This window comes from Leptidea sinapis, chromosome Z (assembly GCF_905404315.1).
Source record: "Leptidea sinapis chromosome Z, ilLepSina1.1, whole genome shotgun sequence".
NCBI lineage: Eukaryota > Metazoa > Arthropoda > Insecta > Lepidoptera > Pieridae > Leptidea > Leptidea sinapis.
In genome coordinates this window covers 10647865-10671494 of record NC_066312.1, presented here as the reverse complement: position 1 = coordinate 10671494, position 23630 = coordinate 10647865, and the positions used below count along the sequence as shown (strand labels likewise).

At 34.2% G+C, this 23630-nt stretch overlaps 1 protein-coding gene and 1 long non-coding RNA gene across 5 annotated transcripts in view; one reads left to right on the top strand and one right to left on the bottom strand.

Annotated features, from left to right (window-relative positions):
- LOC126979075 (thyrotroph embryonic factor) overlaps nucleotides 1-23630 on the bottom strand; it is a 192414-nt gene that overhangs the window by 76459 nt on the left and 92325 nt on the right. The window lies entirely within an intron of this gene.
- The window catches only part of LOC126979105 (uncharacterized), a 104331-nt gene continuing 95431 nt past the window's right edge, over nucleotides 14731-23630 (top strand). The window contains exons 1-2 of the long non-coding RNA XR_007732751.1: nucleotides 14731-14824; nucleotides 20637-20777. This is a non-coding gene — a long non-coding RNA (uncharacterized LOC126979105). The remainder of the gene's footprint in view (nucleotides 14825-20636; nucleotides 20778-23630) is intronic.

Sequence of the window (23630 nt, the reverse complement as noted above, 5' to 3'; positions counted from 1 at the left end):
AAACTTGGAAATTGTTAATCAGAAAGTGATTTTTTTTAAGGAATAGGAGGACAAACGAGCGTACGGGGCACCTGTTGTTAAGTGATCACCGCCGCCCACAATCTCTTGCAACACCAGAGGAATCACAGTAGCGTTGCCGGCCTTTAAGGAAGGTGTACGCGCTTTTTTTAAAGGTACCCATGTCGTATCGGCCCTGAAACACCGCACAAGGAAGCTCATTCCACAGCTTCGTAGTACGTGGAAAAAAGCTCCTTGAAAACCGCACTGTGGAGGACCGCCACACATCCAGATGGTGAGGATGATATCCTAACTTGTGGCGTGTCATGCGAAGGTTGAATTCGATTTCAGACGATTTATAATCCTTTATAACTGTACTTGCGTTTTTACTCATACCCATCCTGTTTTGAAGTGAAACCTTCTTTGGCCGCGTTGAACACTTTTTGTAGGGGAAAATCGATCGCGTCACCGACATGCTCATGACTGGCACACGAGATAAATAAAAAAATTAAATTTAAATATATATAAGTAAGACACTTTTTGGATGGGTCTCGTGAGTTCGCGTCACCGAAATGCTTACAGCAGTATATCTGTAGCTATACAGCTGTTGTTTTCTGCAACATTGGTGCTGTGTATATCTTTTATGTAAAATTGTGGACTTAGTGAAAAGTTCAATGTGTATGTATATACTGTGCATTGAAACAGTGTTTTTGTTTGATTAATTATTGAGAATAAGTTTTAAATATAAAATAAAATTAATAATTTAATTTTGTTTAAAAATTATAAGATTTCATATTTTAATACTTAAAGTTCTAAATTTTACTTCTATCGGCACTCCCTATAATATATACAGAAGTCCAAACAAAAGATAAAACTCGAATATTCCTCATTTGCTTATATTCTATAGTTATAATAACTCTGTAAACATCTATTAATGCAAAACAAACCTTACTCCATTAAAGTAAGGTCCAATCGACAAAGCTATCTAAAAAGTCAACCAGCCGTGTTCAAAACGTGTTATATAATTAGATACGTGTCATTGTTTTCGCGCAATTCATTACAAATTAATACAAAAATATTATACAATAATTTCTTGAATAAATATTCATATGTAATTGCAATCTAATATATAAAATTCTCGTGTCATGATGTTAAACATTGAACTCCTCCGAAACGGCTTGACCGATTCTCATGAAATTTTGAGTGCATATTGGGTAAGTCTGAGAATCGGACAACATCTATTTTTCATCCTCCTAAATGTTAAGGGTGGTCCACACGATTTTTTTTTCATTTTTTGACATTTTGTTTTAAATTTGTTTGATTATGAGTCAGCATTAAAAAATACATACAACTTCAAATTTTCACCCATCTACGATCAACAATTACTTTTGTATAGCGATTTTAATATTGGCAATACAACGTTTGCTGGTTCAGCTAGTATATTCATAAAAAAAAGTGTGTGTGTGTGTACTTATGTACATACACACGGTATGTAGGTAGGTCAAAGTTTCATGGTGTCATCTTCGAGAATGACGATGTCCTTCTTCAAGCTCTAGTGTAAATCATCTGTACTAAATTTCATTAAAATCGGTTCAGTGTTTTAGGCGTGAAATCGTAAGAAAAAAACTTACATTCACATTTCTAATACGAGTATTAGTTGGCATGAATACTTAATGATCTGTCGTCAACGTGAAACGTTCAATGGAAATATTATTTAAGAAAGGAGTTGATGTAATATACAGACTTAAATGTGAAGTACGCTGTAAAGCTGCTTAAATATTTCTCTATATAATTTTACAGAGATGTCAAAGGAATATAAAGCATCAAGGAACTTGTCGACGTATCATTCGTTCACTTGAATGCAGGGCGACAACACAAACACATCTGTACGTTCACTTCAAAGCACTTAGCCTTTGCTAGAAGCCATCAACAGTGAAGTGATCCTGTACGTGATCCGATTTATAACATTATTCACTTAACTTGCGGAATTTAAAAGAGAGCTCATGAAAGCTACCATAGTTAAAGGATACACTGTGCTTTTGCAAAAGAAATGACACTCGCAACTTCAATTTTAAATCGCTAAGTATTTTGTTTTTTTTTTATGACAACAAGGGACGAGGCGAGCAGGACGTGCAGCTGATGGTTATTATTACGCCTTGCTCATTACAATGCAGTGCCGCTCAGGATTCTTGAAAAACCCCAAAAAAATCAGTTTTTTTTGGGGTAAAAACATAACAATTGCGATTAACAACACATTTACCTAGTAATTTCACTAGTTACCTAAAGCATCCTTCACAATGCTTCAGATGCCATCTTAGAAAAACAAGATTCGAATTTAAAAAGCACTGTCGCTGACCAATAATTATCGCTTCAACTGAAAAACAAACTCGTTGAAGCAATATTTAAATCAGTTGTTTATCAGAAAATTAAAGAGAAAATAACTTGTTTTATCAAATTTTTAGAGTTGTTTTCATGCCACATCACAGAAGATAATTAATATCGTTGAACGCTCTCGAGTCAAACAGGATGAACCAAATAGTAACCAACGTCGTCGTACAGTTCTGTAACTAAGCAGCACAAACCATCATTTGGTTATACAGTGCGATCGGTTGGTTACATTATCTTGGTTACAAAGCTCATAACAACCATTGATAGTTAGAAAATCACTCGATTTATAAAACGACATAAATAGACTTTCGTGTTTAAATTACATCATAGACAATTAATTATTTTTTCACATAAAAAGAGGACAAACGAGCGTAGGAATCAAAGGAGCATGGTCGGCGTTTAAGGAAGCTGTACGCGCTTTCTTTGAAAGTACCCATGTCGTATCGTCTCGGAAACACCACACAAAGAAGCTCATCCCACAGCTTTGTGGGAATTGGAAGAAAGTTCCGTAAAAATGGCAAAGTGGAGGAATGCCACAAATCCAGATGGTGGGAATGATATATATTTTGGGATGACAAATGTAGGGAAAAGAGTAATAGATGTTTCATTTTATTTTCTTATTTTTTTTTATTAATAATAATAACCTAGGTATATGAGTGCTAATCTATTCATAATATGTATGCTAATCTAATGATATGTATGTTCAATATATTTCTCTCACTGTTGTCGAGTCTATAATAGCTTGTTGGTGTCCGTATGAGAAATAAATGCCTAACAATAATTTGATATAAATTGTGCTCGAAATGATCCTATATTAGTATCAAAAATTTTATTACTCATCGTAGCGTGACCTTTCATTTTTGATCCTTTTGTTTTTCTATTTCGAGAAGTCTCGTTTACTTCCACTTGATATTTTAAGTCCGGTAGCGCATTCTCCAACTGTCAATTCAACGGGTTATTTTAGTTGGTCAGGCTTACAATAACAATTCATTAGTTCCGTATTTTAGTGCCAATGCATATGTGTTAATCGAGAAAGACATAAATAGTAAAAAGGGAGATAAAATAATAAAAATAATTTTGAAAACCTCTATCCAATTATTTTATATAAGAGGGATTAAGCGGACAAGAATATCAAGCGATATATAGCGGAGAAGCAGATGGTTCTTGCAAACACTTCTCATTAAAGTTAAGCCCTTTAATATATAGTGGTAAATGGTATAATGTTAAATTGTTTAAATTCATTATACACACACCGTGTGATTTTTTTTTGTCCTAAATGAAAATTAGAAATATTTAATATGATTTTATACAACATTTCATATTTCACTAGGCTGTTAACATTTAATATTAAGATCCAAGCTCAGAAAAGGGTTTTTATTGCTTCAGCCAACATCCGACCGGCAGGCAGAATGTTAAATTGAAATGAAAGTGTTCACACACGCCTTTTTCATAGTATGATAATAATGCCAGGATAGTTGTAATTAAAGAACACGTCAATTCGCGTCGCTTATCAATCGAAATGGTTTTATGTGTGACGTAGTTCTGAGTTAATAAATATATATATAAAATAAACATAAAAAATTACGCACGGTAAAACAAATTCTTCCGTTTATTGAAGTTGATGGAAATGTGAATGAGTGCGTGAATTCGTAAGATCTCCATAATTTTAAGAGACAGCGACGAGCGTCACAAGCTAAGCGTTCCATTATCTTATCACCTATCACAAACAATCTATCAGAAAATCTGACGTTCTAGGCAGCGATAACATTGCCTTAAATACACAGTTAATTCAGGAAGTATAGATATGAAATTTAGGTGAGAGTCAGTGACGCGTTCACATGTTTAAAATATCATTTTTTGTGGGCTTAAGAGCCTTAGCTCTTCTTCCCTCAAGTATGTGCGAGGGGAACGATGGCTGGTCCAACTCAACGGCCGCGCTTTTCAATCAAATAGAGTATTTTACAATGGCTGCAAAATACGAGACGTGTTTAAATAATATAAACTATTTCATAAATAGTAATAAATAATTAAATGTAGAAATATAAATAATTTTATTTTGGATGCATCAACCTTTAGAGCTTGTTTATGCAAGGATGCTCCTGAATGCATCATAGAGGCTTATGACGTGTGGATAGATAAAGTAGTGCATGTACCGTACATAATTAGACATTAAAACACTCGTGTGATGTTATTATGAACTATGCTCGTATTTAATACGCTTCATTATACACAACGTCATACCCTGGTATACAAGTAAGAAACAAATTTAAAGCAGGGTTTGAAAATTCTAACCATTTCTGAAGACGCTAAAATATACTTGCCAATTACAGCTTATCCCATCATCCATTAATGCTGCTGCCATGAAGACAAATATGATTTTAAGGGACCCAGACTAACACAATAGAGTGGTATGTAAGGAACAGCTTTGTTACCTAGTAACTAACGGCCGAACCCAATATACTATCTACATATAGATAAATTACTACTTTCTACTGTCAGTAATTAGCTGTCAGTAATCTGAAGATGTCTCAATATACCCGATAAGTCATTATTATCGCCTTATATTGGATCACGTGAATTGCAATTTCCATACAAACTTCTACCGCTGGTAAGCGAAATCTCGTCCCATTGACAGACAGCGTGTACGGATAAGGTGAGTTACCGTCGATAAGTTTATCGGGACAGAAAAGTCAACGATAGTTACGATTTTTATCTCAAGTAAGAGATAGACCGAATATTGGGAACGGCAGTTATATTTATATATAGTTAAGTCATCTAATGGCTACGAATAGCGATATACAGCTAATTACTGACAGTAGAAGGTAGTAATCCATATCTATCTGTAGATAATATATTCGGAATGGCCGTAAGTGTCATATATCGATCGACAAGGTGTTAATATATCAGTGACATGAAACTTTCTACACTTATTACCTTGTCATCCAGGACACTGGTTGTTACCGTGTCTCGGTATCGTATGACATAACCACACACCATGTCATTCATGATATTACTTGACACTATATTTACACTTCTAAACGTTATTAAGTGTAAGACGAGCGGTGACCCGACAACTCGGTGTCTCCGTCTTATTTCATAAATGACTGGATTTATTAATTTTTTTTTAATTTCATCACAAAAAGGGCTGCAGAAGAGAGCTATTTGTGCTATTTACTAGGTATATATATATATATATATATAACTAGGTTCTAAAGAATGTGTTTTAAATTTGAAGTACCGATTACTTTAACTTTGAAACGTAGAATGACATCCACTTTTTGACAGGAAGTTAGTTTTATGTTTGACATTTGCAAAATGAGATGCTATAAGCTCAAACAAAATTGAGAAATATTAAAAACTTACTTCCAAAGTAGTGAGTCTTTAACGCAAACTGTAAGAAATTAACGTGGGATATTTTGGAGAAATGATCTATTTGCCTTCAGTTCAGTTTGTGCGTCAATTTTGGAAGCGAGTTCGTGAAAATGGATCGTTATTAGACAAAGCAACCGTGTACGTTTTCAACCAGTGCGCTCAACCGAAACCTTAATGCTGTGGCTCAGAATGTGCAAAAACATCCACCTACATCCATTTCGGTAAAATTCTCCATCTTCAGCCAAATATCCTCCACATTCTTTAATTCTTGGATCAATTGAACTTTGTAAGCCTTCATACGTTTAGTTCCTGAGAACGATGACGAGTTTTCTGGAAACTCTGCTAATCATAATGCTATCATCAGGAGTAAAAACAATAACTTGTTTAGTATTATTTTTACAAAGTTTTACTTTGCAACCCATCATTTTAGTTACAATTATTAGCAAATTTTAATAGAACATATGGCATATCAACGTCATACACTGTTCGAGACTCGAATACGCCCACTTGGGCGTATTATTAGTTGGCGCACTTTGCGACTACGCCTGCGGTATTTAGTTGGAGCGCAGCGAAGACTAATCCTTAATCTAAGTCTTCAAGATTGAATTATAAAAAAAAATATAACTACAGATTGTAACAATGTGTCTGAAATCCACGTAATGAACTAAATTCAAATAATGTTTCTGTAATCTTATCAGTCACAGTAACGCCAAAGATTTAACTTTGCCAAAATACTCTTGAAGTTTTATTGCTGTGGTTTACGTATGAATCATCACAATGCAGTATTAGACAAAGAGATAGACATTCTTAATTCAACATCAAATAAGATACAATTTTGAACTAAGTACTACATACTATAATATGTGTATGTTGTGTTATGCCTAAAAGGACCCTTCAGCAGTATTTATTACAATTTCAGAAGGGGCCTCAGCCTGAATGACAAAATTGTGCTTAAAATTAAAATTTAATATAAGACTATCACTATTAGAGAAAAAATATATAAATGATGTGGTGTCGTGGGACACCAGGTAGGAACGAAGTTCCTTTGGCTAATGTAGAATCGACACAAATTGCAAAAAAAATCGTTCTAATATTGCTATAATCGTTATCATATATTAATATAATAATATTGATAATATATACACTACTCGCTTGTGTATGCGACTGTCGCGCCTGCGCACGTCTCATTTAACGGTTTAATTTCACGCACTTTTTTCCACGGATTTTTTCTTACGGTTTTACTATCACATTTTTTTTTAGTTCGGTCGCGCAGCAAAATCCCTATCCCCTCCAAGCCTGCCGTAAGGAACTTCGTTCCACTAAAACTACTTATTAACAATAACTTACACTTAAATAACCATTTAATAATAATAAAATGTGTTTGATTGTAACTGACTTATTTGGGTGCCATTTCGACTCACTTTAAACAGCCAGATTTCGTTCAAACTTCGTAGATTTATCGAGGACCGATGACAATACATTAATTTGATAAAATTATTCCATTTTTCAATTTGCAAAATAAAATAATTTGTGTTAAAAATTTTTTCTATCGTCAATAAAGAATGAATATTCATTTTAAATTACAAACAAAGCGTGTTTTTAAATTTTTTAAACTATTTTTATTTATTCAATAATTTCACTTTTTAGACTGATATTGTAAAATTTTTGTATATGTGTTTGGCATGGGAATGAGATGAAATACGATCGACTTGTGACAAGTCCTGTCCAAATACGATGAAGTACTTACTAGTTGTCCTGTTGGTCAAAATTACAGACTACAGAATAGTAGGTATAATAATTTTTATTTTTGTATATATTAATTTTTATTTTTATTGAACGCTATCTCCAAAAACTTTGACGTGCATAGTCTTTGAAGAGTCGTGTTAATTTAAAAATATTTATGTGAGACTTAATGTGAAAAATCAGCAATAATTACAATCGAATTAAACATTTAAAAGTATTTTATTTAATTATTAATAAAAATTTATGAACTGTTTTTGATGATTGTTGTTGTGTGTGTCGTATAGCGGAAATATATTATTATTGAAAATTTTATAAGCTTTTCTTTGTTTCCAAGAAATGAACTTTCATGATACGAGTAACTGCTACAATGGTGTATTCCTGTAGCGGATCTATTATTTACAGTAATTGCGGTTTGCCGGTTGTGAGTGTTTACTTATATAGTAGTAGCTGATGCCCGCGACTTCGTATGCGTACATAAAGGGTTTTAAAGTGAAACTTTTATTACATCGTCCCAAACTTTTTCGTCTGTGTGTTGCATGTCGCGTGACGGTCGGGCCGCGCCTATAGTTCGCAGCAGCTGACCGTGTAGTGTTATAGACTATTACTCATTTGTGCTAGTGCCTCACGCTATTTTGTTTATTTTTGTCAGTGTTTAATGTAAATATTATTCCAAAAAATTTTCGTTAAATGTCTATAATGTGAGAAAAGTTCCACTTTTACCGTGGTTTAATATAACCACACAATCCTTTTTTAGAAATAATAAGTAAGTTTGGTATTGAAAATTATCGCATGTAAAATTCCAGTATCGGTTTCCGTTTTCGCTCCCGTTCCCAATTTTCCATATTCTTTTATTTATCTTATTTCGTGGAAGATTGCTTTGGCAAACTAAACCTACTATCGGAATAGTTATAGGTCATCGACGTGAATTTAAGTTTTTCACAAATCCCGCGGGAACCATGGTTTTTTCCGGGATAAAATGTAGCCTATGTCCTGTCTCAAGCTCTAGTCTATCGCTGTGCCATATTCATCAAAATCAGTTTAGTAGCTCCGGCGAAAAAGCGTAACAAACATACCTACTTACATTCAGGTCATATTAATATCACTGCAAAACCGTTTTCTAATGTTATTATTATTACAATTAACGATAAAAAGATGTTAATAATTAGTGTAATACAATAAATATTGTACATTTAGTTAATTAAGTTACCTGCAGTGAGTGTATGAAAAAGATGGTACATCTAGTTAATTAAGTTACCTGCAGTGAGTGTATGAAAAAGATGAAATAAACTATTATGATTATAACATATTTATAATATTATTATATTATATTCGGGATTTCTTTAGTTACATGTAATGTATTTGTATAGACATATCAAAATGTGGTATTAGTTTCCTTCTGTGGTGTTTCCAGGACCTTACGACTTGGGTACCTTAAAAAAAGCACGTAAACCTTTCTTGAAGGCCGGCAACACTCCTGTGATTCCTCTGGTATTGCAGCAGATTGTGGTCGGCAGTGATCACTTCACATAACGTGTATGTGAATATTTAAATAAAAATTTATGACATCCTGCTGGAAAGAAAATGAAGCTGTATTATCTCTATTACTACAGTTATTAAATAATAGTAATAATTATAATTGACGACCCCTATAGCCAAGTGGTTAGTGACCATGCCTACTGAGCTCGAGGCCCCGGGTTCGAATCCCAGTGCAAACACTTATATGATGAATATGAATGTTTGTTTCCGAGTCATGGATGTTCATTAGTATTTATGTATGTTTAAGTAAGTATTTTTTATTAAATATATCGTTGTCTTGCACTCATAGTACTATGGCACATAGGCTATATCTAGTTTGGGGCAAGATAATTTGTGTAAAAGTGTGTCAATATTATTTTATTATAATCAAGTAATATCTGCAAGTTTCAATATATTGTTGGCCTCTATACGAGGTATTATTTATGTAAAGAAACACAAACCTCCACTGTAATTTAATGTAAGTAACCGATTACTGCGCTATCTTTTACCTTATCTGTTCATTGAAATGATTATTGATATCGAAACGGGAGCTCCACCGAAGAGTATAAAATAATGCTTCGTCATTCCTGACTTTTAAATTCTTGGAGGAGACTTCTCAACATTTCGTCTATAATAGTGTTTATACCAACTCCATACACGTAACTCATCTTATAAAGTGATAATCCGCTTTTAAAACAATTTGTAATACTGTTTTTTTATGAAAATACGGGATGAGACGAGCCGGACGCCCAACTGATGGTAATTGATATGTCAGGATTCTAAGGATTCTTGAAAGACCCAAAAACCCGGAGAGGCACTACAACTGCGCTCGTCACCTTGACACGTCTAATTTGCCCAATAATTTCACTAGCTACGGCGCCCTTCATACCGAAATACAGTAATGCTTACACATTACTGCTTCATGGCAGAATTAGGCGCCGTTGTGGTAGCCATAATCTAGCCAGCATCCTGTACAAAGGAGCCACCTAGCTAAGATAGCTAAGTTCACATCATATTCGGTAAACAAAGGAGACCAAGTTTCTTCCAGGATTTTATACACGGAATTAGAAAGTCAAAACCCGTTTACACGTTAACTGTATTCACACTTTCTAAGTATGAATATAACCGCTTTGAAATTAAATTAAATTTGTGCCCAAGAAACGAAATGAAGTAGACTTAAAGACCTAACACTCTGCGCTTTTAATTTTAGACCATTTTGAAGCGAAACGTTTGAAACGAAAAGTACAATAAAACTTATGCAACATACATTTCAAATTGCTATAATAACCACAATTATTTTAAAATAATAATTTGTTTTGTTTTTAAAGTGATAACCCTCACTTCTGGGATTAATTACACAAATAAAACTGAAAACAAAATTTTATGAACGATGCGGGACTCGAACCCGCGAACTCTCGCGTTCCATGCGAGCGTCGTCGTTCGTTCGAGTTTTTTGCTTAACTCTCACGTTGTGGCTTCGTCTACAGGATCAACTTTACAGTTTATAACCTGCTCAACCTCAATATTTGCATATTAGGAAATTAGCTTGAGATATCGGTCTAGTATTCTCAAGTATTTTCCAACTCTCGCCTGAAATTGCAACCAAGTAAAAACTATATATTGTATATTTTTTTGAATACTTTTTGTGTGTTCTATAATTAAAAACGAATGCAAAAACTACTTAGAATTTTGAAGTGATCACTTCTTTTGGGAGGTTTAGCCTCCCGCTTCGTAACGTAATGCGTTACGGCGCCAGTTTTGTCTGGCTTCTCTTTCTCTCACGCATACGGAAGCGAGAGGCAGGCTCAGCCTCTCTCACTCTTACCAATTTTTACTTTTATAAGATTAGAGATTGATACTAATAATGTGCAAACATAAAATTCTTATGAACATATTCAAGAATTGTAACTAGGAATAAAATATATTTTATAATCAATAAAAGATTTTAATAAACCTTTCCTTACATTATCATATTAATATACATACAATCTGAATAATAACCTAAGCTTTTCAAGTTAAAGAGGGCGTTTAGTAAATTTTTACCTGTTTGTCCGTATGTAAGAACGCCCAGGACTCAAAAACTACTGAATAGATCTAATTTTAGTTTTGCATGAATATTAACAGGTAGGAACAAAATATATGCTAAATTGGGGGCTATATATTATCACGCTAGATAAAAGCAAAGCATTCATGGTTATTGTTGAGTGCTTAGCGATCCTACCTACTGAGCTGGAGGTCCCGGGTTCAAATCCCGGTAGGTGCAAGCATTTATATGATGAATATGGATGTTTGTTTCCGAGTCATGGATGGTTATACATTTTAATGTATGTTTAAGTAAGTGTATTGTATTAGAATATATCGTTGTCTTGCAACCCATAACATAGGCTATGTATGCCTAATTTGGGGCAAGATAATTTGTGTAAAAAGTGTGTCAATATTATTATTATTATTCATGCTACTTTATTGCGACCACGAAGACGACATCGCGGGCAGCAGCTAGTGTTGCATAAATTACAAAAGAGTTACAAGATATACTTGACCTTCTCAAAAATCTTTATATGACCTTCATAAATAAGACAATGAATCTAAAACACAAGCAGATAGGAATTTGTTTTCATATTTAAACACCAACTTCAATGTTGGGTTTTGTTTGAATAATAAAATCTTGATAACTCATGAGTTAGACTTACATTAAATTCATTTGAATAAATTACTTAACGATCTGATGGTATGATATTTATAATATATCTCTCATCATTCTACTTGATAATATACTTTTTATAATAATAATATTGACACACTTTTAACACAAATTATCTTGCCCCAAATTAGGCATACATAGCCTATGTTATGGGTTGCAAGACAACGATATATTCTAATACAATATACTTACTTAAACATACATGAAAACGTATAAACATCCATGACTCGGAAATAAACATCCATATTCATCATATAAATGCTTGCACCTACCGGGATTCGAACCCGGGACCTCTAGCTTAGTAGGTAGGATCGCTACCCACTCGGCTATACAGGTTGTCGTTTTATGCTTCTATCATTACATTTTTACAATTTCCAAGTTCATTTAATCGGTTAATCGAACAAGCAAGCACTACGAATGTACCAACGGAAGTAGATAGGTAAGTTATAATTGTATATTAAACAAAGTAGTTTAATACTTTTGTACAGTGTTGTCATTTTTCTCTTACGGCCGTTCCCAATATTCACTCTATCTCTTACTTGAGATAAAAATCGTATTTATCGTTGACTTTTCGGTCCCAAAAACTTATCAATGGTAACTCACCTTATACGTACACGCTGTCTGTCAATGGGACGACCTATAGCTTACCAGCGATAGAAGTTTGTATGGAAATTGCAATTCAAGCGTCCCAATATAAGGCGATTAGAATGACATATTGGGTATATTGGGACAGCTTTAGATTGTTGACAGTAGAAGCTAATAATTAATCTCTATCTGTAATTGCGTATTTCTGAATAATTTTATAATATGTAGTAATAAAATATAATGATTAATTAATTAAAATTGCAATTTTTTTTAAGTATTAACATGGATATATTATGTTATCCTTAAGAGATAGTCATATGCCATCGCGGACTTTTCTATAGACCTATATAAGATACACAATGCCACTATATAATATTTTATTATTTATCTAAGTTTAGACAGAGATTTCGTTGAAACCTCCCAGACGCCTTATTTTTTTCCGACACCTCCAACAAATATCGTTAATATATACAAATATGTAAACAAAAACAAAAACCTTGCTCTGTTCTTGTTCTCCGTTATTGAAGTATCAAATTAATAAAAAAAACGGGTTGCACTCGGGAGTGCTGGCACAAGTTAAAGCTTGAACATTAATGTTGTGTATTTTTGAAAATTTTGGAATGATTATGTAATAATTTCGCACGAATTTGTCAGTATAAAAGTACTACCATTTATGTAGTTAAATACAATATTCATTTATTGCGCTATCGTACACAAAAATGACAATTTATATCACATAAAAATTACACACTTCAGAACTATTATGATTATTTTACATTAAAAAGTATATCTCTCAGAAAAATCAACTTTCACCCAAAATTTCAGCGAATGTCTTACGAATTTTCGATCAGGTCACGTGGCCTGACGCGATTTTAACATTTTATACCCAAACCAAGAAAAGTGCTCATCGCCGCTAAAGAAGTTTTCACTTCAACAAAAGAGATCATCCGCATTTTCCAGTGCAACCGTGATGTATTCCAATGCAGCCACATACATATACATATATACAAAACAATAATCTCATAGTGAAGGCAGCGGTCGTATGAACAGTTTTCGTTCAAACGTTTTTTTATTAAAATAAGGGACGAGGCGAGCAGTACGTTCAACTGATGTTAATTGATACGCCATCTCATTACAATGCAGTGCCGCTGAGGATTCTAGAAATACCCAAAAATTCTGAGCGGCACTACAACTGCGCTCATCACCTTGAGACATAAGATGTTAAGTCTCATTAGCCCAGTAATTTAACTAGCTAAGACGCCCTTCACACCGAAACACAGTAATGCTTACACATTACTGCTTCACAGCAGAAATAGGCGCCCTTATCTAGCCGGCATCCTGTGCAGTGGCGCAAAAAAAACACAAATAATTTGGCTTTCTATTGTTAATAGAATTATTTAAAGGTTCAGTGGATCAAGAGATTACACCCGACAATCTCACAAACTCACACACTTTACCTCTTTATAATATTAACATAGATAACTGCGCGATAACTTGCTATCAAAGTAAGACTCGTCCACTTATTTATTTATTTAGCAATTGAACATTATGTTATTCATTTCTTATTTATTTGTTTTCAAATTGCAGGTTTGGCACCAAGTTGTCGAGCGCATCTGAACTGCACTCCAGAACCTGCATTGCTAATGTGGGAGAAAAAACCACTGGACTAAAGTGGAACTGGGCTGGGCACACAGACCGATAGGCACAGGTTGTCACGGTTGGGTGCCCCAGGGCGGGCCAAGACGTCAAAGAATGGATTTGGATGCCTATAATAATAAATTGGAGCAGAGTGGTCTTTGTCCAGCAGTGGGATCCGATAGGCTAATAAAAAAAAGAAAAATTGTGCGTGTGCTTATGTATTCACGAAAGAAGTTAGACTTTTTTGGCGTAACAAAGCAAATATCCTTTTAATTATTTATTCCCCCTGCTATTCTACGTTTGTAGAAAGAACAATATTGTTAAAATCTTGCAAAGATGGTTTTAGAAAATTTATTGAATTAGGCGTTACTTTGCGGAAATCCATAATTATACAAATGATTTAAGTTTTCTTTAGTGTTAATTCCGCCAATATTTGTTTTTAAAACAATTCGATACGTGTTTCGCCTCTACACGAGGCATCCTCAGGACTTGTTGTCTCGCAAAATCTGGCACGAGAACAGGGTTTTGACAATTAATTATTAAATAATGAATACGGCTGTACGGGCTCGAACCGTTTGCCTGTCCTAATAATTGACGAAGAAACAAAAAAAAAATAACGAATGTCGCAAACGTCAGAGAATTTTAGGAACCAACTTCACCCTGCTACTTATGTGCTACAGTGATGCGTGCGCATCGTAAAATTTCACTCACATCATTTTTTCATAGCGTGCCTTAAGAAGTACTACCTGCCTACTTCGAAAATCGTCATAAATAATTGATGGTTCAGAAGTATTGCTCGATTAAGAAACACAGAAATGAGCCAACACAAATGGTCGTCGCAAGTTGGAGCTCGATTGTTCTGCAATTCGTAATAAAGTCATACAGGTAATTTGTATTGATTGTCATTGAGTGCCATACTGATTGCGGTGTTGACTCTCGCTTCAGTGGTCAGTCAGCCGTATTTACCTCATTCATCATCGTTGAATGGACTTTACATTGGCTTCTCTACATTGTAAATGGTTTAGATAGAATTAACCAAGTGCCTGAGCAATAAATACTAAATCAAGTTTAAACACGGAAATGTCAAGTGGTAATTTGGATTCTAGAAATCTTTAAAGCGATTTATACATGCATTCTTATGTCAAAGTGGAGTGAATTACTGCTGTGAAAACCATGTCGCTTTAAGGAGTCATGACAGTGCCAAGAACGTGTCAGGAATAACAATATTATTTATATTATCTACATAATCTTGGAAGATGCCTTTGTATTGATATGACAACTTAGCCGAAATTGTGTGTTTATTACGCGGGCGGAATCACGAGCTCCTCCAAATTCATAATATTGCTAAAATGATAAAAAAATCTTTTCAATTGTCCTATTCGATGCAGTAAATGCATTATGTATCAAACGGGTTAATGTGTTATTCTCCTACTTTTTTTTTTATGGAATAGGAGGACAAACGAGCGTACGGGTCACCTGTTGTTAAGTGATCACCGCCGCCCACACTCTCTTGCAACACCAGAGGAATCACAAGAGCGTTGCCGGCCTTTAAGGAAGGTGTACGCGCTTTTTTGAAGGTACCCATGTCGTATCGTCCCGGAATATGTGGAAGAAAGCTCCTTGTAAACCGCACTGTGGAGGACCGCCACACATCCAGATGGTGAGGATGATATCCTAACTTGTGGCGTGTCGTGCGAAGGTGGAATTCGGCGGCAGGAATTAGGTAAAACAGCTCTTCGGAACACTCCTCGTGATAAATGCGGTAGAAGACACACAATGAAGCGACGTCTCTACGCAACGCCAAGTGATCCAGCCGTTCACAGAGTACTGGGTCCCCGACAATTCAAGCTGCTCTGCGTTTACGCGGTCAAATGGATCGAGCTGATACTGGGGTGCGCCAGACCAGAGATGACAGCAATACTCCATGTGTGGCCGGACCTGCGCTTTGAGCGCTAGAATGTGGGCCGGCTTGAAGTAAATTTTAACTAAAACAAATAAAGTAATTATACCAATAATAATAATAGCCTTTGCTGTCCTAGGAATAGTTTACATTGTCCATTATTATCTTGGACAGCCACTAAATTATTTAAAAATAAAACCAGTACCTACACGCCATCGCATCGTAAACATACATCATGGGAATATTAAACTGTCTCATGTTTTACTTACAATATCATAGTATGGTATGGGCTATGCATTTTCTTGTTGTGAGAAGCACAGGCTTCTCACAAAGCATAAAGCCTTGACAGAGATCTTTACCGGTGAGCGAAACTAATATGCATGGTGAGCTATGCATTTTCGCGCCTTGCATCTTTTGCAAGAAATTTTTTTAGTAGTGTTCAAAGTAAAACCAAACCGTGTCATTGTTATTATAATAGAGCTTACCTTTATATATAACTAGCTGACCCAGCAAACGTCGTATTGCCATATAACATATAAAAAAAAAATTTAACATTTTGATGCAACCGATTCTCAGACTTACCAAATATATCGTACTACACTTATTGTATTCGATTGCCATCTCGCATCCCTATATCGGTTTGGTGGATGGAATAGAATAATACATAAATCGTGATACAAAAATAGTTGTAGATCGTAGAATGACGAAAATTTAAATTTGTATGTATTTGTATAATAATAATAAAATAAAAATAAAAACATTGTCAAAAATTTTTGGGGTGGACTGCCCTCTACATTATTGGGATGAAAAATAGATAGTAGCCGATGCTCAGACCTACTGAATATGCATATGGTGACTAACATTGTGACACGAGAATTTAATATATACGATTATATATCACATTTATTCGCAAGTTGTATTTATATTATTGAACAATTTTATTTTCATTATTTCCAAGTAAATCTTTTAATGTTTTTTTTTTATGAAAATAAAGGACGAGACAATTAAGACCTTCAGCTGATGGTAACTAATACGCCTTGCCCATTACAATGCAGTGCCGCTCAGGATTCTTAAAAAACCCAAAATTCTGAGCGGCACTACAATTGAATCACCATGAGACATAAGAAATAGATGCCGTTGTGGTACCCCTAATTTAGCCGGTATCCTGTGCAAATGAGCCTCCCACTGGTAAAACAAGTAATGGACTTGCCTCTAGAATCTTCTAATGAAACTAGTTTCGCTTATATATACTCACAATTTTTATATTTTTCTTGTGCTGAGCTATTTTAAAATTTGTCAGTGAAACTTCATAACAGACGTATAGATACTGATGCAGGGATACAGTCCGCTTTTTATTAGCTACAGAATTCGTTAATTACTTTTTCCTATAGCATCTCTTTAGCTTAGTATACCAGGGCTGAAGCCTTTGAAAATGTTAAAAAGACTCGTTTTTAATATCAGAGGAATCACAAGAGCGTTGCCGACCTTAAATAAACGTACTTATGAATTCGAAAACTGACACGCTCAAATTAATTGCCGGGCTATACGCACGTTAAGTTAAATATTATGGTTTGCTGTTTATTTTTAATATAAAAACGAGTATTTCTCTAAAGGACAATGGGGGATTTTGTATGGACCCCATCACCACCCTCCAACAGTCATGTATGCATCTCATTAAAATACCAGTTGTAGTTACAAAACCAATGGGGTTTATTTATAATTAAAAATAAGAATTTTTGGAAAAAAATAAATTCATATCCTTTTTAAACAAACGCTTTTTTTGCGTAAGAAATATGCTTTTTGGACAATAGTATTTTGAATTAAGTTACTTAATTAATATTTAAGTTTATTTTAATTAAGTTTATTTTGAAATAAAATCATATCCTTCGTAAAAATAAGCATATTTTAACCCCTTCCCCACCTTTGCCTCCCCGAGGACCGACGGGTTACATCTACGCATCTCCGGATGTTACTTAAAATATCTAAGTTTTTAACATTATTTTTTCCGTATTCTAAGTAAGTTACTTAATTAATATTTAAGTTTATTTTAATTAAGTTTATTTTGAAATAAAATCATATCCTTCGTAAAAATAAGCATATTTTAACCCCTTCCCCACCTTTGCCTCCCCGAGGACCGACGGGTTACATCTACGCATCTCCGGATGTTACTTAAAATATCTAAGTTTTTAACATTATTTTTTCCGTATTCTATTCCTCTTTAACGTACACTAAGTAATTGTATATGTAAAAAAAATCTAATAAGAACATATCTTAAAATTTTATTTACATAAAAATGTATAAGTATATTATAAATCCGAAACCCCATATAATAATAGAAATGTGGCCCCATAGTAAAAAATATAGAATCTACTAGAAGATTCTGATGATACTTGATTCAAATCTATTGGTGGGTTGGGACATTATTACCCATTGTCCTTTTACTGACAAATAACGATCTTTGAATAACGTAATTATCTTGGGAAAATTGTCCAGCTCTGAAGTGTATTTCAAACTGAATCCATGAATAATGAAAACGTGACGTGGACGTAATAAGCTTTTTTCTTCTTTCATTTTGTAATTTACTAAATACGAACCACAAAACCATTTTTTTCTACTGATCGTTTGGAAAGAATTATTACAGTCAAGTTAAGATAAAAACCGCATACTTCAAATTTATCGATGTGATTTGACAATGACATCGCGCATGCGCGCTAGGCAACGCCCAGCATTTTTAACTTTTTCCGAACTTAAAAAAGTATGTTTATATTTATCTCATAGTCGAAGAAAAAGTATTGAATGCCACTGCACGTATTTGACTGATCGGGTAATGTAGATTAAAAAAAATTGTTATAAGTATTCTTATTCACGGATTCCAAGAAATTGTCAGAAGTATTATTCGCCTAATCTGCGTTCGAGTGGAAGAGTAGGTTCGAACCCCACACACTTGATAAAGGTTTTTTATTTTATGAAAATGTAAAGCATAATATATAAATTTGTTTTTTTTTCTATTCTGCTCGTGGTTCCATAAAACCACACAATTGCTTTTTATTTTATGTATATAATAAATATAATAAAGTTAATTCAAAGAAAAGCCATTTAAAAATAAGTAGAATTTCAATTATTGCCGAAAATACGCATACGATATCATTCAGTGTTCAAATGATAATTAACACCTTACAATGTAATCGTGAATGTAGTGGGTGTGCACTTGAGCATCATCATGTTGGGTTACTTCCACCTACTATACAATCAGTCGCGCAGGTTATCACGTCCTTATCAGAAATTGTAATCGTTCATTTGATACACTCATGTTAAGTGGACGAATAAAAATGTTTCACACGCTTCATGGACCGTGAATTATTTTATAAAATAAGTGTCATGATAAACCCTATTTTACCAATTGCGTTTTATAATCTGACTTTTAAATTCTTTATCATTTTTAAATGATGAATGTTTGTTTTATACGATGAAAATATGAACTTGCAGAATAAAGAAATTCGATGTTTTTGCGAAATAATATATTGTTATATTTAAGTAGTATCCCTCACATCTGGTTTGAAATATCCTGCGAATTGAACAACACATGTCAAGATTTACGATTCATGCGTCACTCGGACGCTTGGCTCAGTTGGTAAGAGCGATGGGACGGAATACGAGAGGCACGGGTTCAAGTCCCATATCGTCCATAAATTTAGGTACAAATTTAATTTTGCAAGTTGTATATTCATTTAAATATTTGCATTTGATCTTCAACATAAACAGTTACATTTTCATTTTGTACATTTTCTATCTGTTGCTCCTTTGGAACAATACACATAAGTGTTCCGAAGTTTGTAGATTACTGAGATAGTGAGACTTACGAGTAAAATCTTATGCGACGGAATGACGACCTTAATTACGATGCCGCAGAATTTTGATTTAAGTTAACAATCAAGTTCAAGTCGAAAAACACTTAAGTTAAAGGATCTATTCTGCCCACTGCATGCACTAGAGCGCCTTCTCTTAGCTCTTTACACCTAAGGAAGGCAACTAGCTAGGGAGTCTGAGCCTTACTTTGCCAAAGTGTAATTTACACCCTCAAGAACTATTTACTTTAAACAGGCGTGGGATTCTCACAGTGTTCAGGCAGGGTACCTAAAGTTAAGTAAAGGCACTTTAAGGCATCTATAGACCGTCCTTTGACTGCTCAGAGTTTACTTACGTAAAACTTAGCTGAGTAAGCCAAACATACTCTTTATAGTCTTAAATTAAATTATACTGGCATTAAGCTAAGACAGTCCAATGCAAAACTCAAGTTCACACTTAATCACACTCAGCAAAGTCTTAGTACGCCTTACAGATCTTAGCCAAGGACACGCCAACTTGAGATAATTGTCTCCCATTCCAGTAGTATGTGTTTGGCGTCTTCAGTGGTTCCAAAACAGAATCTGCCAGGTTTGATTCACTGTGACTCATTCTGGTTTATACTGAGCGATACTGGATTGTAATGATCAGAGCGTATTATCTACTATCAGCCGGGCTAGGATGCGCAACGCGAGATATGTCGCGACGCGAGAGACAAAAGTTCTCAACATCGTTTAATTTCTCGTTTACCCTAACAAGCAAACTACGATTGACAGAATACTCTTCGAAGACTTCGCCTTGTCGCGTAGACAAACCGATGTTGCCATTTAACAAGAATGAATGGAGAATAAATGGTATTCTTACATTGCAACACCGATTTCGTTCATTCTCTTCTTTAAGTCTTTAACTATTATAATGAAATTTGTTACTAAATTTTACTTACTCTGACCGCAGAGTACTTTTACTTCAGGGCCGACAGCTGTCAATTCACAAATCAGGTGAATGTATTGCAGATCACGTCACGTTTTCTCACAAGTGAGACTACAAGACCTACGCTAGTTTTATTGAGTGAGCGAGATGAGAACGACTTAGGGGGTAAGTTGAAAGTAGATTGTGTACTTTTAAGAGCAGCAATCTTTAACAATTGATAGATTTAATATTTGATTAGAGAATGTGATTTATTAGAATGCAATTTAGACTTTCCATCTCACCAGTATCATACTTCTCCATTGGCGTACAATAAACTACTAGACTCGCAATCGACTATTAAATAGTCGTCAAAAATGTCCGAGACTCGTTGAATATACGTATAAATTATTTTATAAGAATAACATTAAAACATTCATTCAACTGAACACCTTATTTCGTGGCAGTAATGTTTAAAGTTTATTGTACACGGTCATTAGCGATTAGCTCTGACGCGAACACGACGCAAGAACATTTTGTTTTTATGATTAAAAACGTCAAGTCAGTTACACAATTTTGTTAATTTAAAGGGGCACTTACGTAAAATACGACTACATCCTTTTTAAGTTTAGATATGCTGTTATTTGGACAGTTTTTTATTGAACATTTTCTCATTGCGTGGCGTTGTATTCAAAGCGCGGTCGAAACACAACTGAACGAAAACTCTGCCTTAAAGCAGCGTAGGCACACTTTTGCATTGATGTAGACATTGTTTTGAGCGTGATGGTGTGTAGTTGTAATTTATTGTACGTCAATTTACTTCCTGATTGATTTCCACAGTAATATAGAGTCGTTGATCTGTGTTGGACCGCATACAAACTATATAATCCAAAAGAGCCACACTTCATAATCTCGGGTGAATTTACAATGCATTCCAGATATATCTCGAAATAAACACACCGACATAATGCGGGCTTATCGGCGATCATAATTATTATAATACTAGTTGTTTAAAATGTTTGGGCGGACGTCCAAAATAATATAGAACAGAAAGAATAGAAAATGGCGGAATAAGCCTTCAAATTACTAAAATAATATTTATGAAACACATTGTTTAGAATCAAAAGCAGACGGTGGTGCAAAATCAGATGTTGAACCGTTGACTCTTACCACGAAGTCCCCGGTTTGATTCTTGCCCGCCACGAATTTCATGCTTTTTGTTCACCCAAAAAGTGTTTAAAGCTCCTAAATAAGTTGTCACTTCTATAAAAATTTACTCTATATATAATTTAGACATGAATATTATTTTTTACGTCTTTTAGCGCATCTATCTCTAGAACTTCCGACAAAATACAATTCTTAACATCCTTGCTTTGGTTGCGTGGCATTTTTTTTAAAGTTGACATTGAGGTTCTCAAAGTACTTTCTACCACGTACACCTACTTAGAAAAGAATTTCTATTCATGGGGCTTACAGATCGATATGAAACGAGTAATGATCTTGCTGTTTATCTAATTTCACATGGCAGGGGCGACAGTTACCATCTCCAACTACTAACAATCATCATCATCTCCAAGCTCGTTTGCCCTAATGTTACATTATGAATATTCAAATTCAAATATTTTTATTCAAAATAGGATATAAAATCACTTATTGTCCATTAAAAGAACTACCACCCATACGAAATAGTATGCCTCAGACGTGAGAAGAACAGACGCAAATAAACTGAGCGAGCTTCTTTTTTCCTTAAATATATGGCTACAATATATTATCGGTCAATTAATATTTATAATGAAATAGCCTGAGTGTGGTCGCTCCATTCCCAGTCTGTGGTATCATTAAGAAAGTCATGTATGTTATAGTAACATTTACCACACAAACATTTATTCAATTCTTTTGAATTTCGTAATACATTTGTTCTGAACATTTTCTCGAATCAAGTGAAAGCATATACATCAGCATATATATCATGAATAATACAGTCGCGAAGGTGTGGAATGTACATAATGGTTATTGGCTCATAAACCAACGAAAAGTTATTGAAGCAACCATTTAATAAGTAACCTTAATGGCGCCCAAGGCGAATAAAAAGTAAAATATAAAATAGTATTTAAGTCGTTGTAATTAAGTTATCCGATTACAGGCAGCTATCAAAACATTATAAATTATTGTTTAAAATAATATTAATACACTTTATTTCACTAAAAAACAGAGGTTCACAACACTTAAATATATAGGTACTACATCTTAAAAATTAACATATCTTAAATAAAATGCAGTGTTGAATTGAAACTCTGATACCCATGATAAGATCTAACTTGTGTTATGGGTACCAGTGTTCGCATAAATCAATTTATAGTGGTTTAAGATAATAATAACTTTAAAAACAAAGGAGCACAATTACAATAATTCCTAATATATGTAGAATATTCCTATGTTGTAAACAGTATGTACTCATAAGTATTGTTTTAGTTTTATAAGTTACATATATTGAGGAGATCTTCAGTTTCTGTGTATATTTTTGATAGGAGCCATTTATTAACAACGGATTTACAGGAAAATCTTGGAAGAGGATATATGTGACATTGTTGATTTATTTTATTATAGAGATGACTTGCGATTACTTGGTGATATCGACTGGCTAGAGAAGTTCTAAAATTTGGAACTGGACAAACTCTTTGCGATTTTCTTCTTTAACTTTTATTTTTATCGTATGAGAGTATGGTGTGTTTTTTTATTATGGAATGAAGTATAAAGAGCTATCGAACGGTCAGAACTCCAGATTCTTTGTAAAGCAAGCGCGTAGAGTATCTAAAAAGTTTACACGTCATTACCTACTACATTGATAACAGTTCTTTGTGCCCGATCTAGTTCCAGAAATCTGGTCAATACCAAGTGTACCTATTAAAATATATAATAATTAAGTCTTAAATGCACAAATTCCAATTATAATGAACCAAAAGCCAGTGATTGTAAAACAGATAATAACTAGTGTTACTAGTTTTAATTGGTTCATTGTTCGCGACGTAAATTAGGACAGAG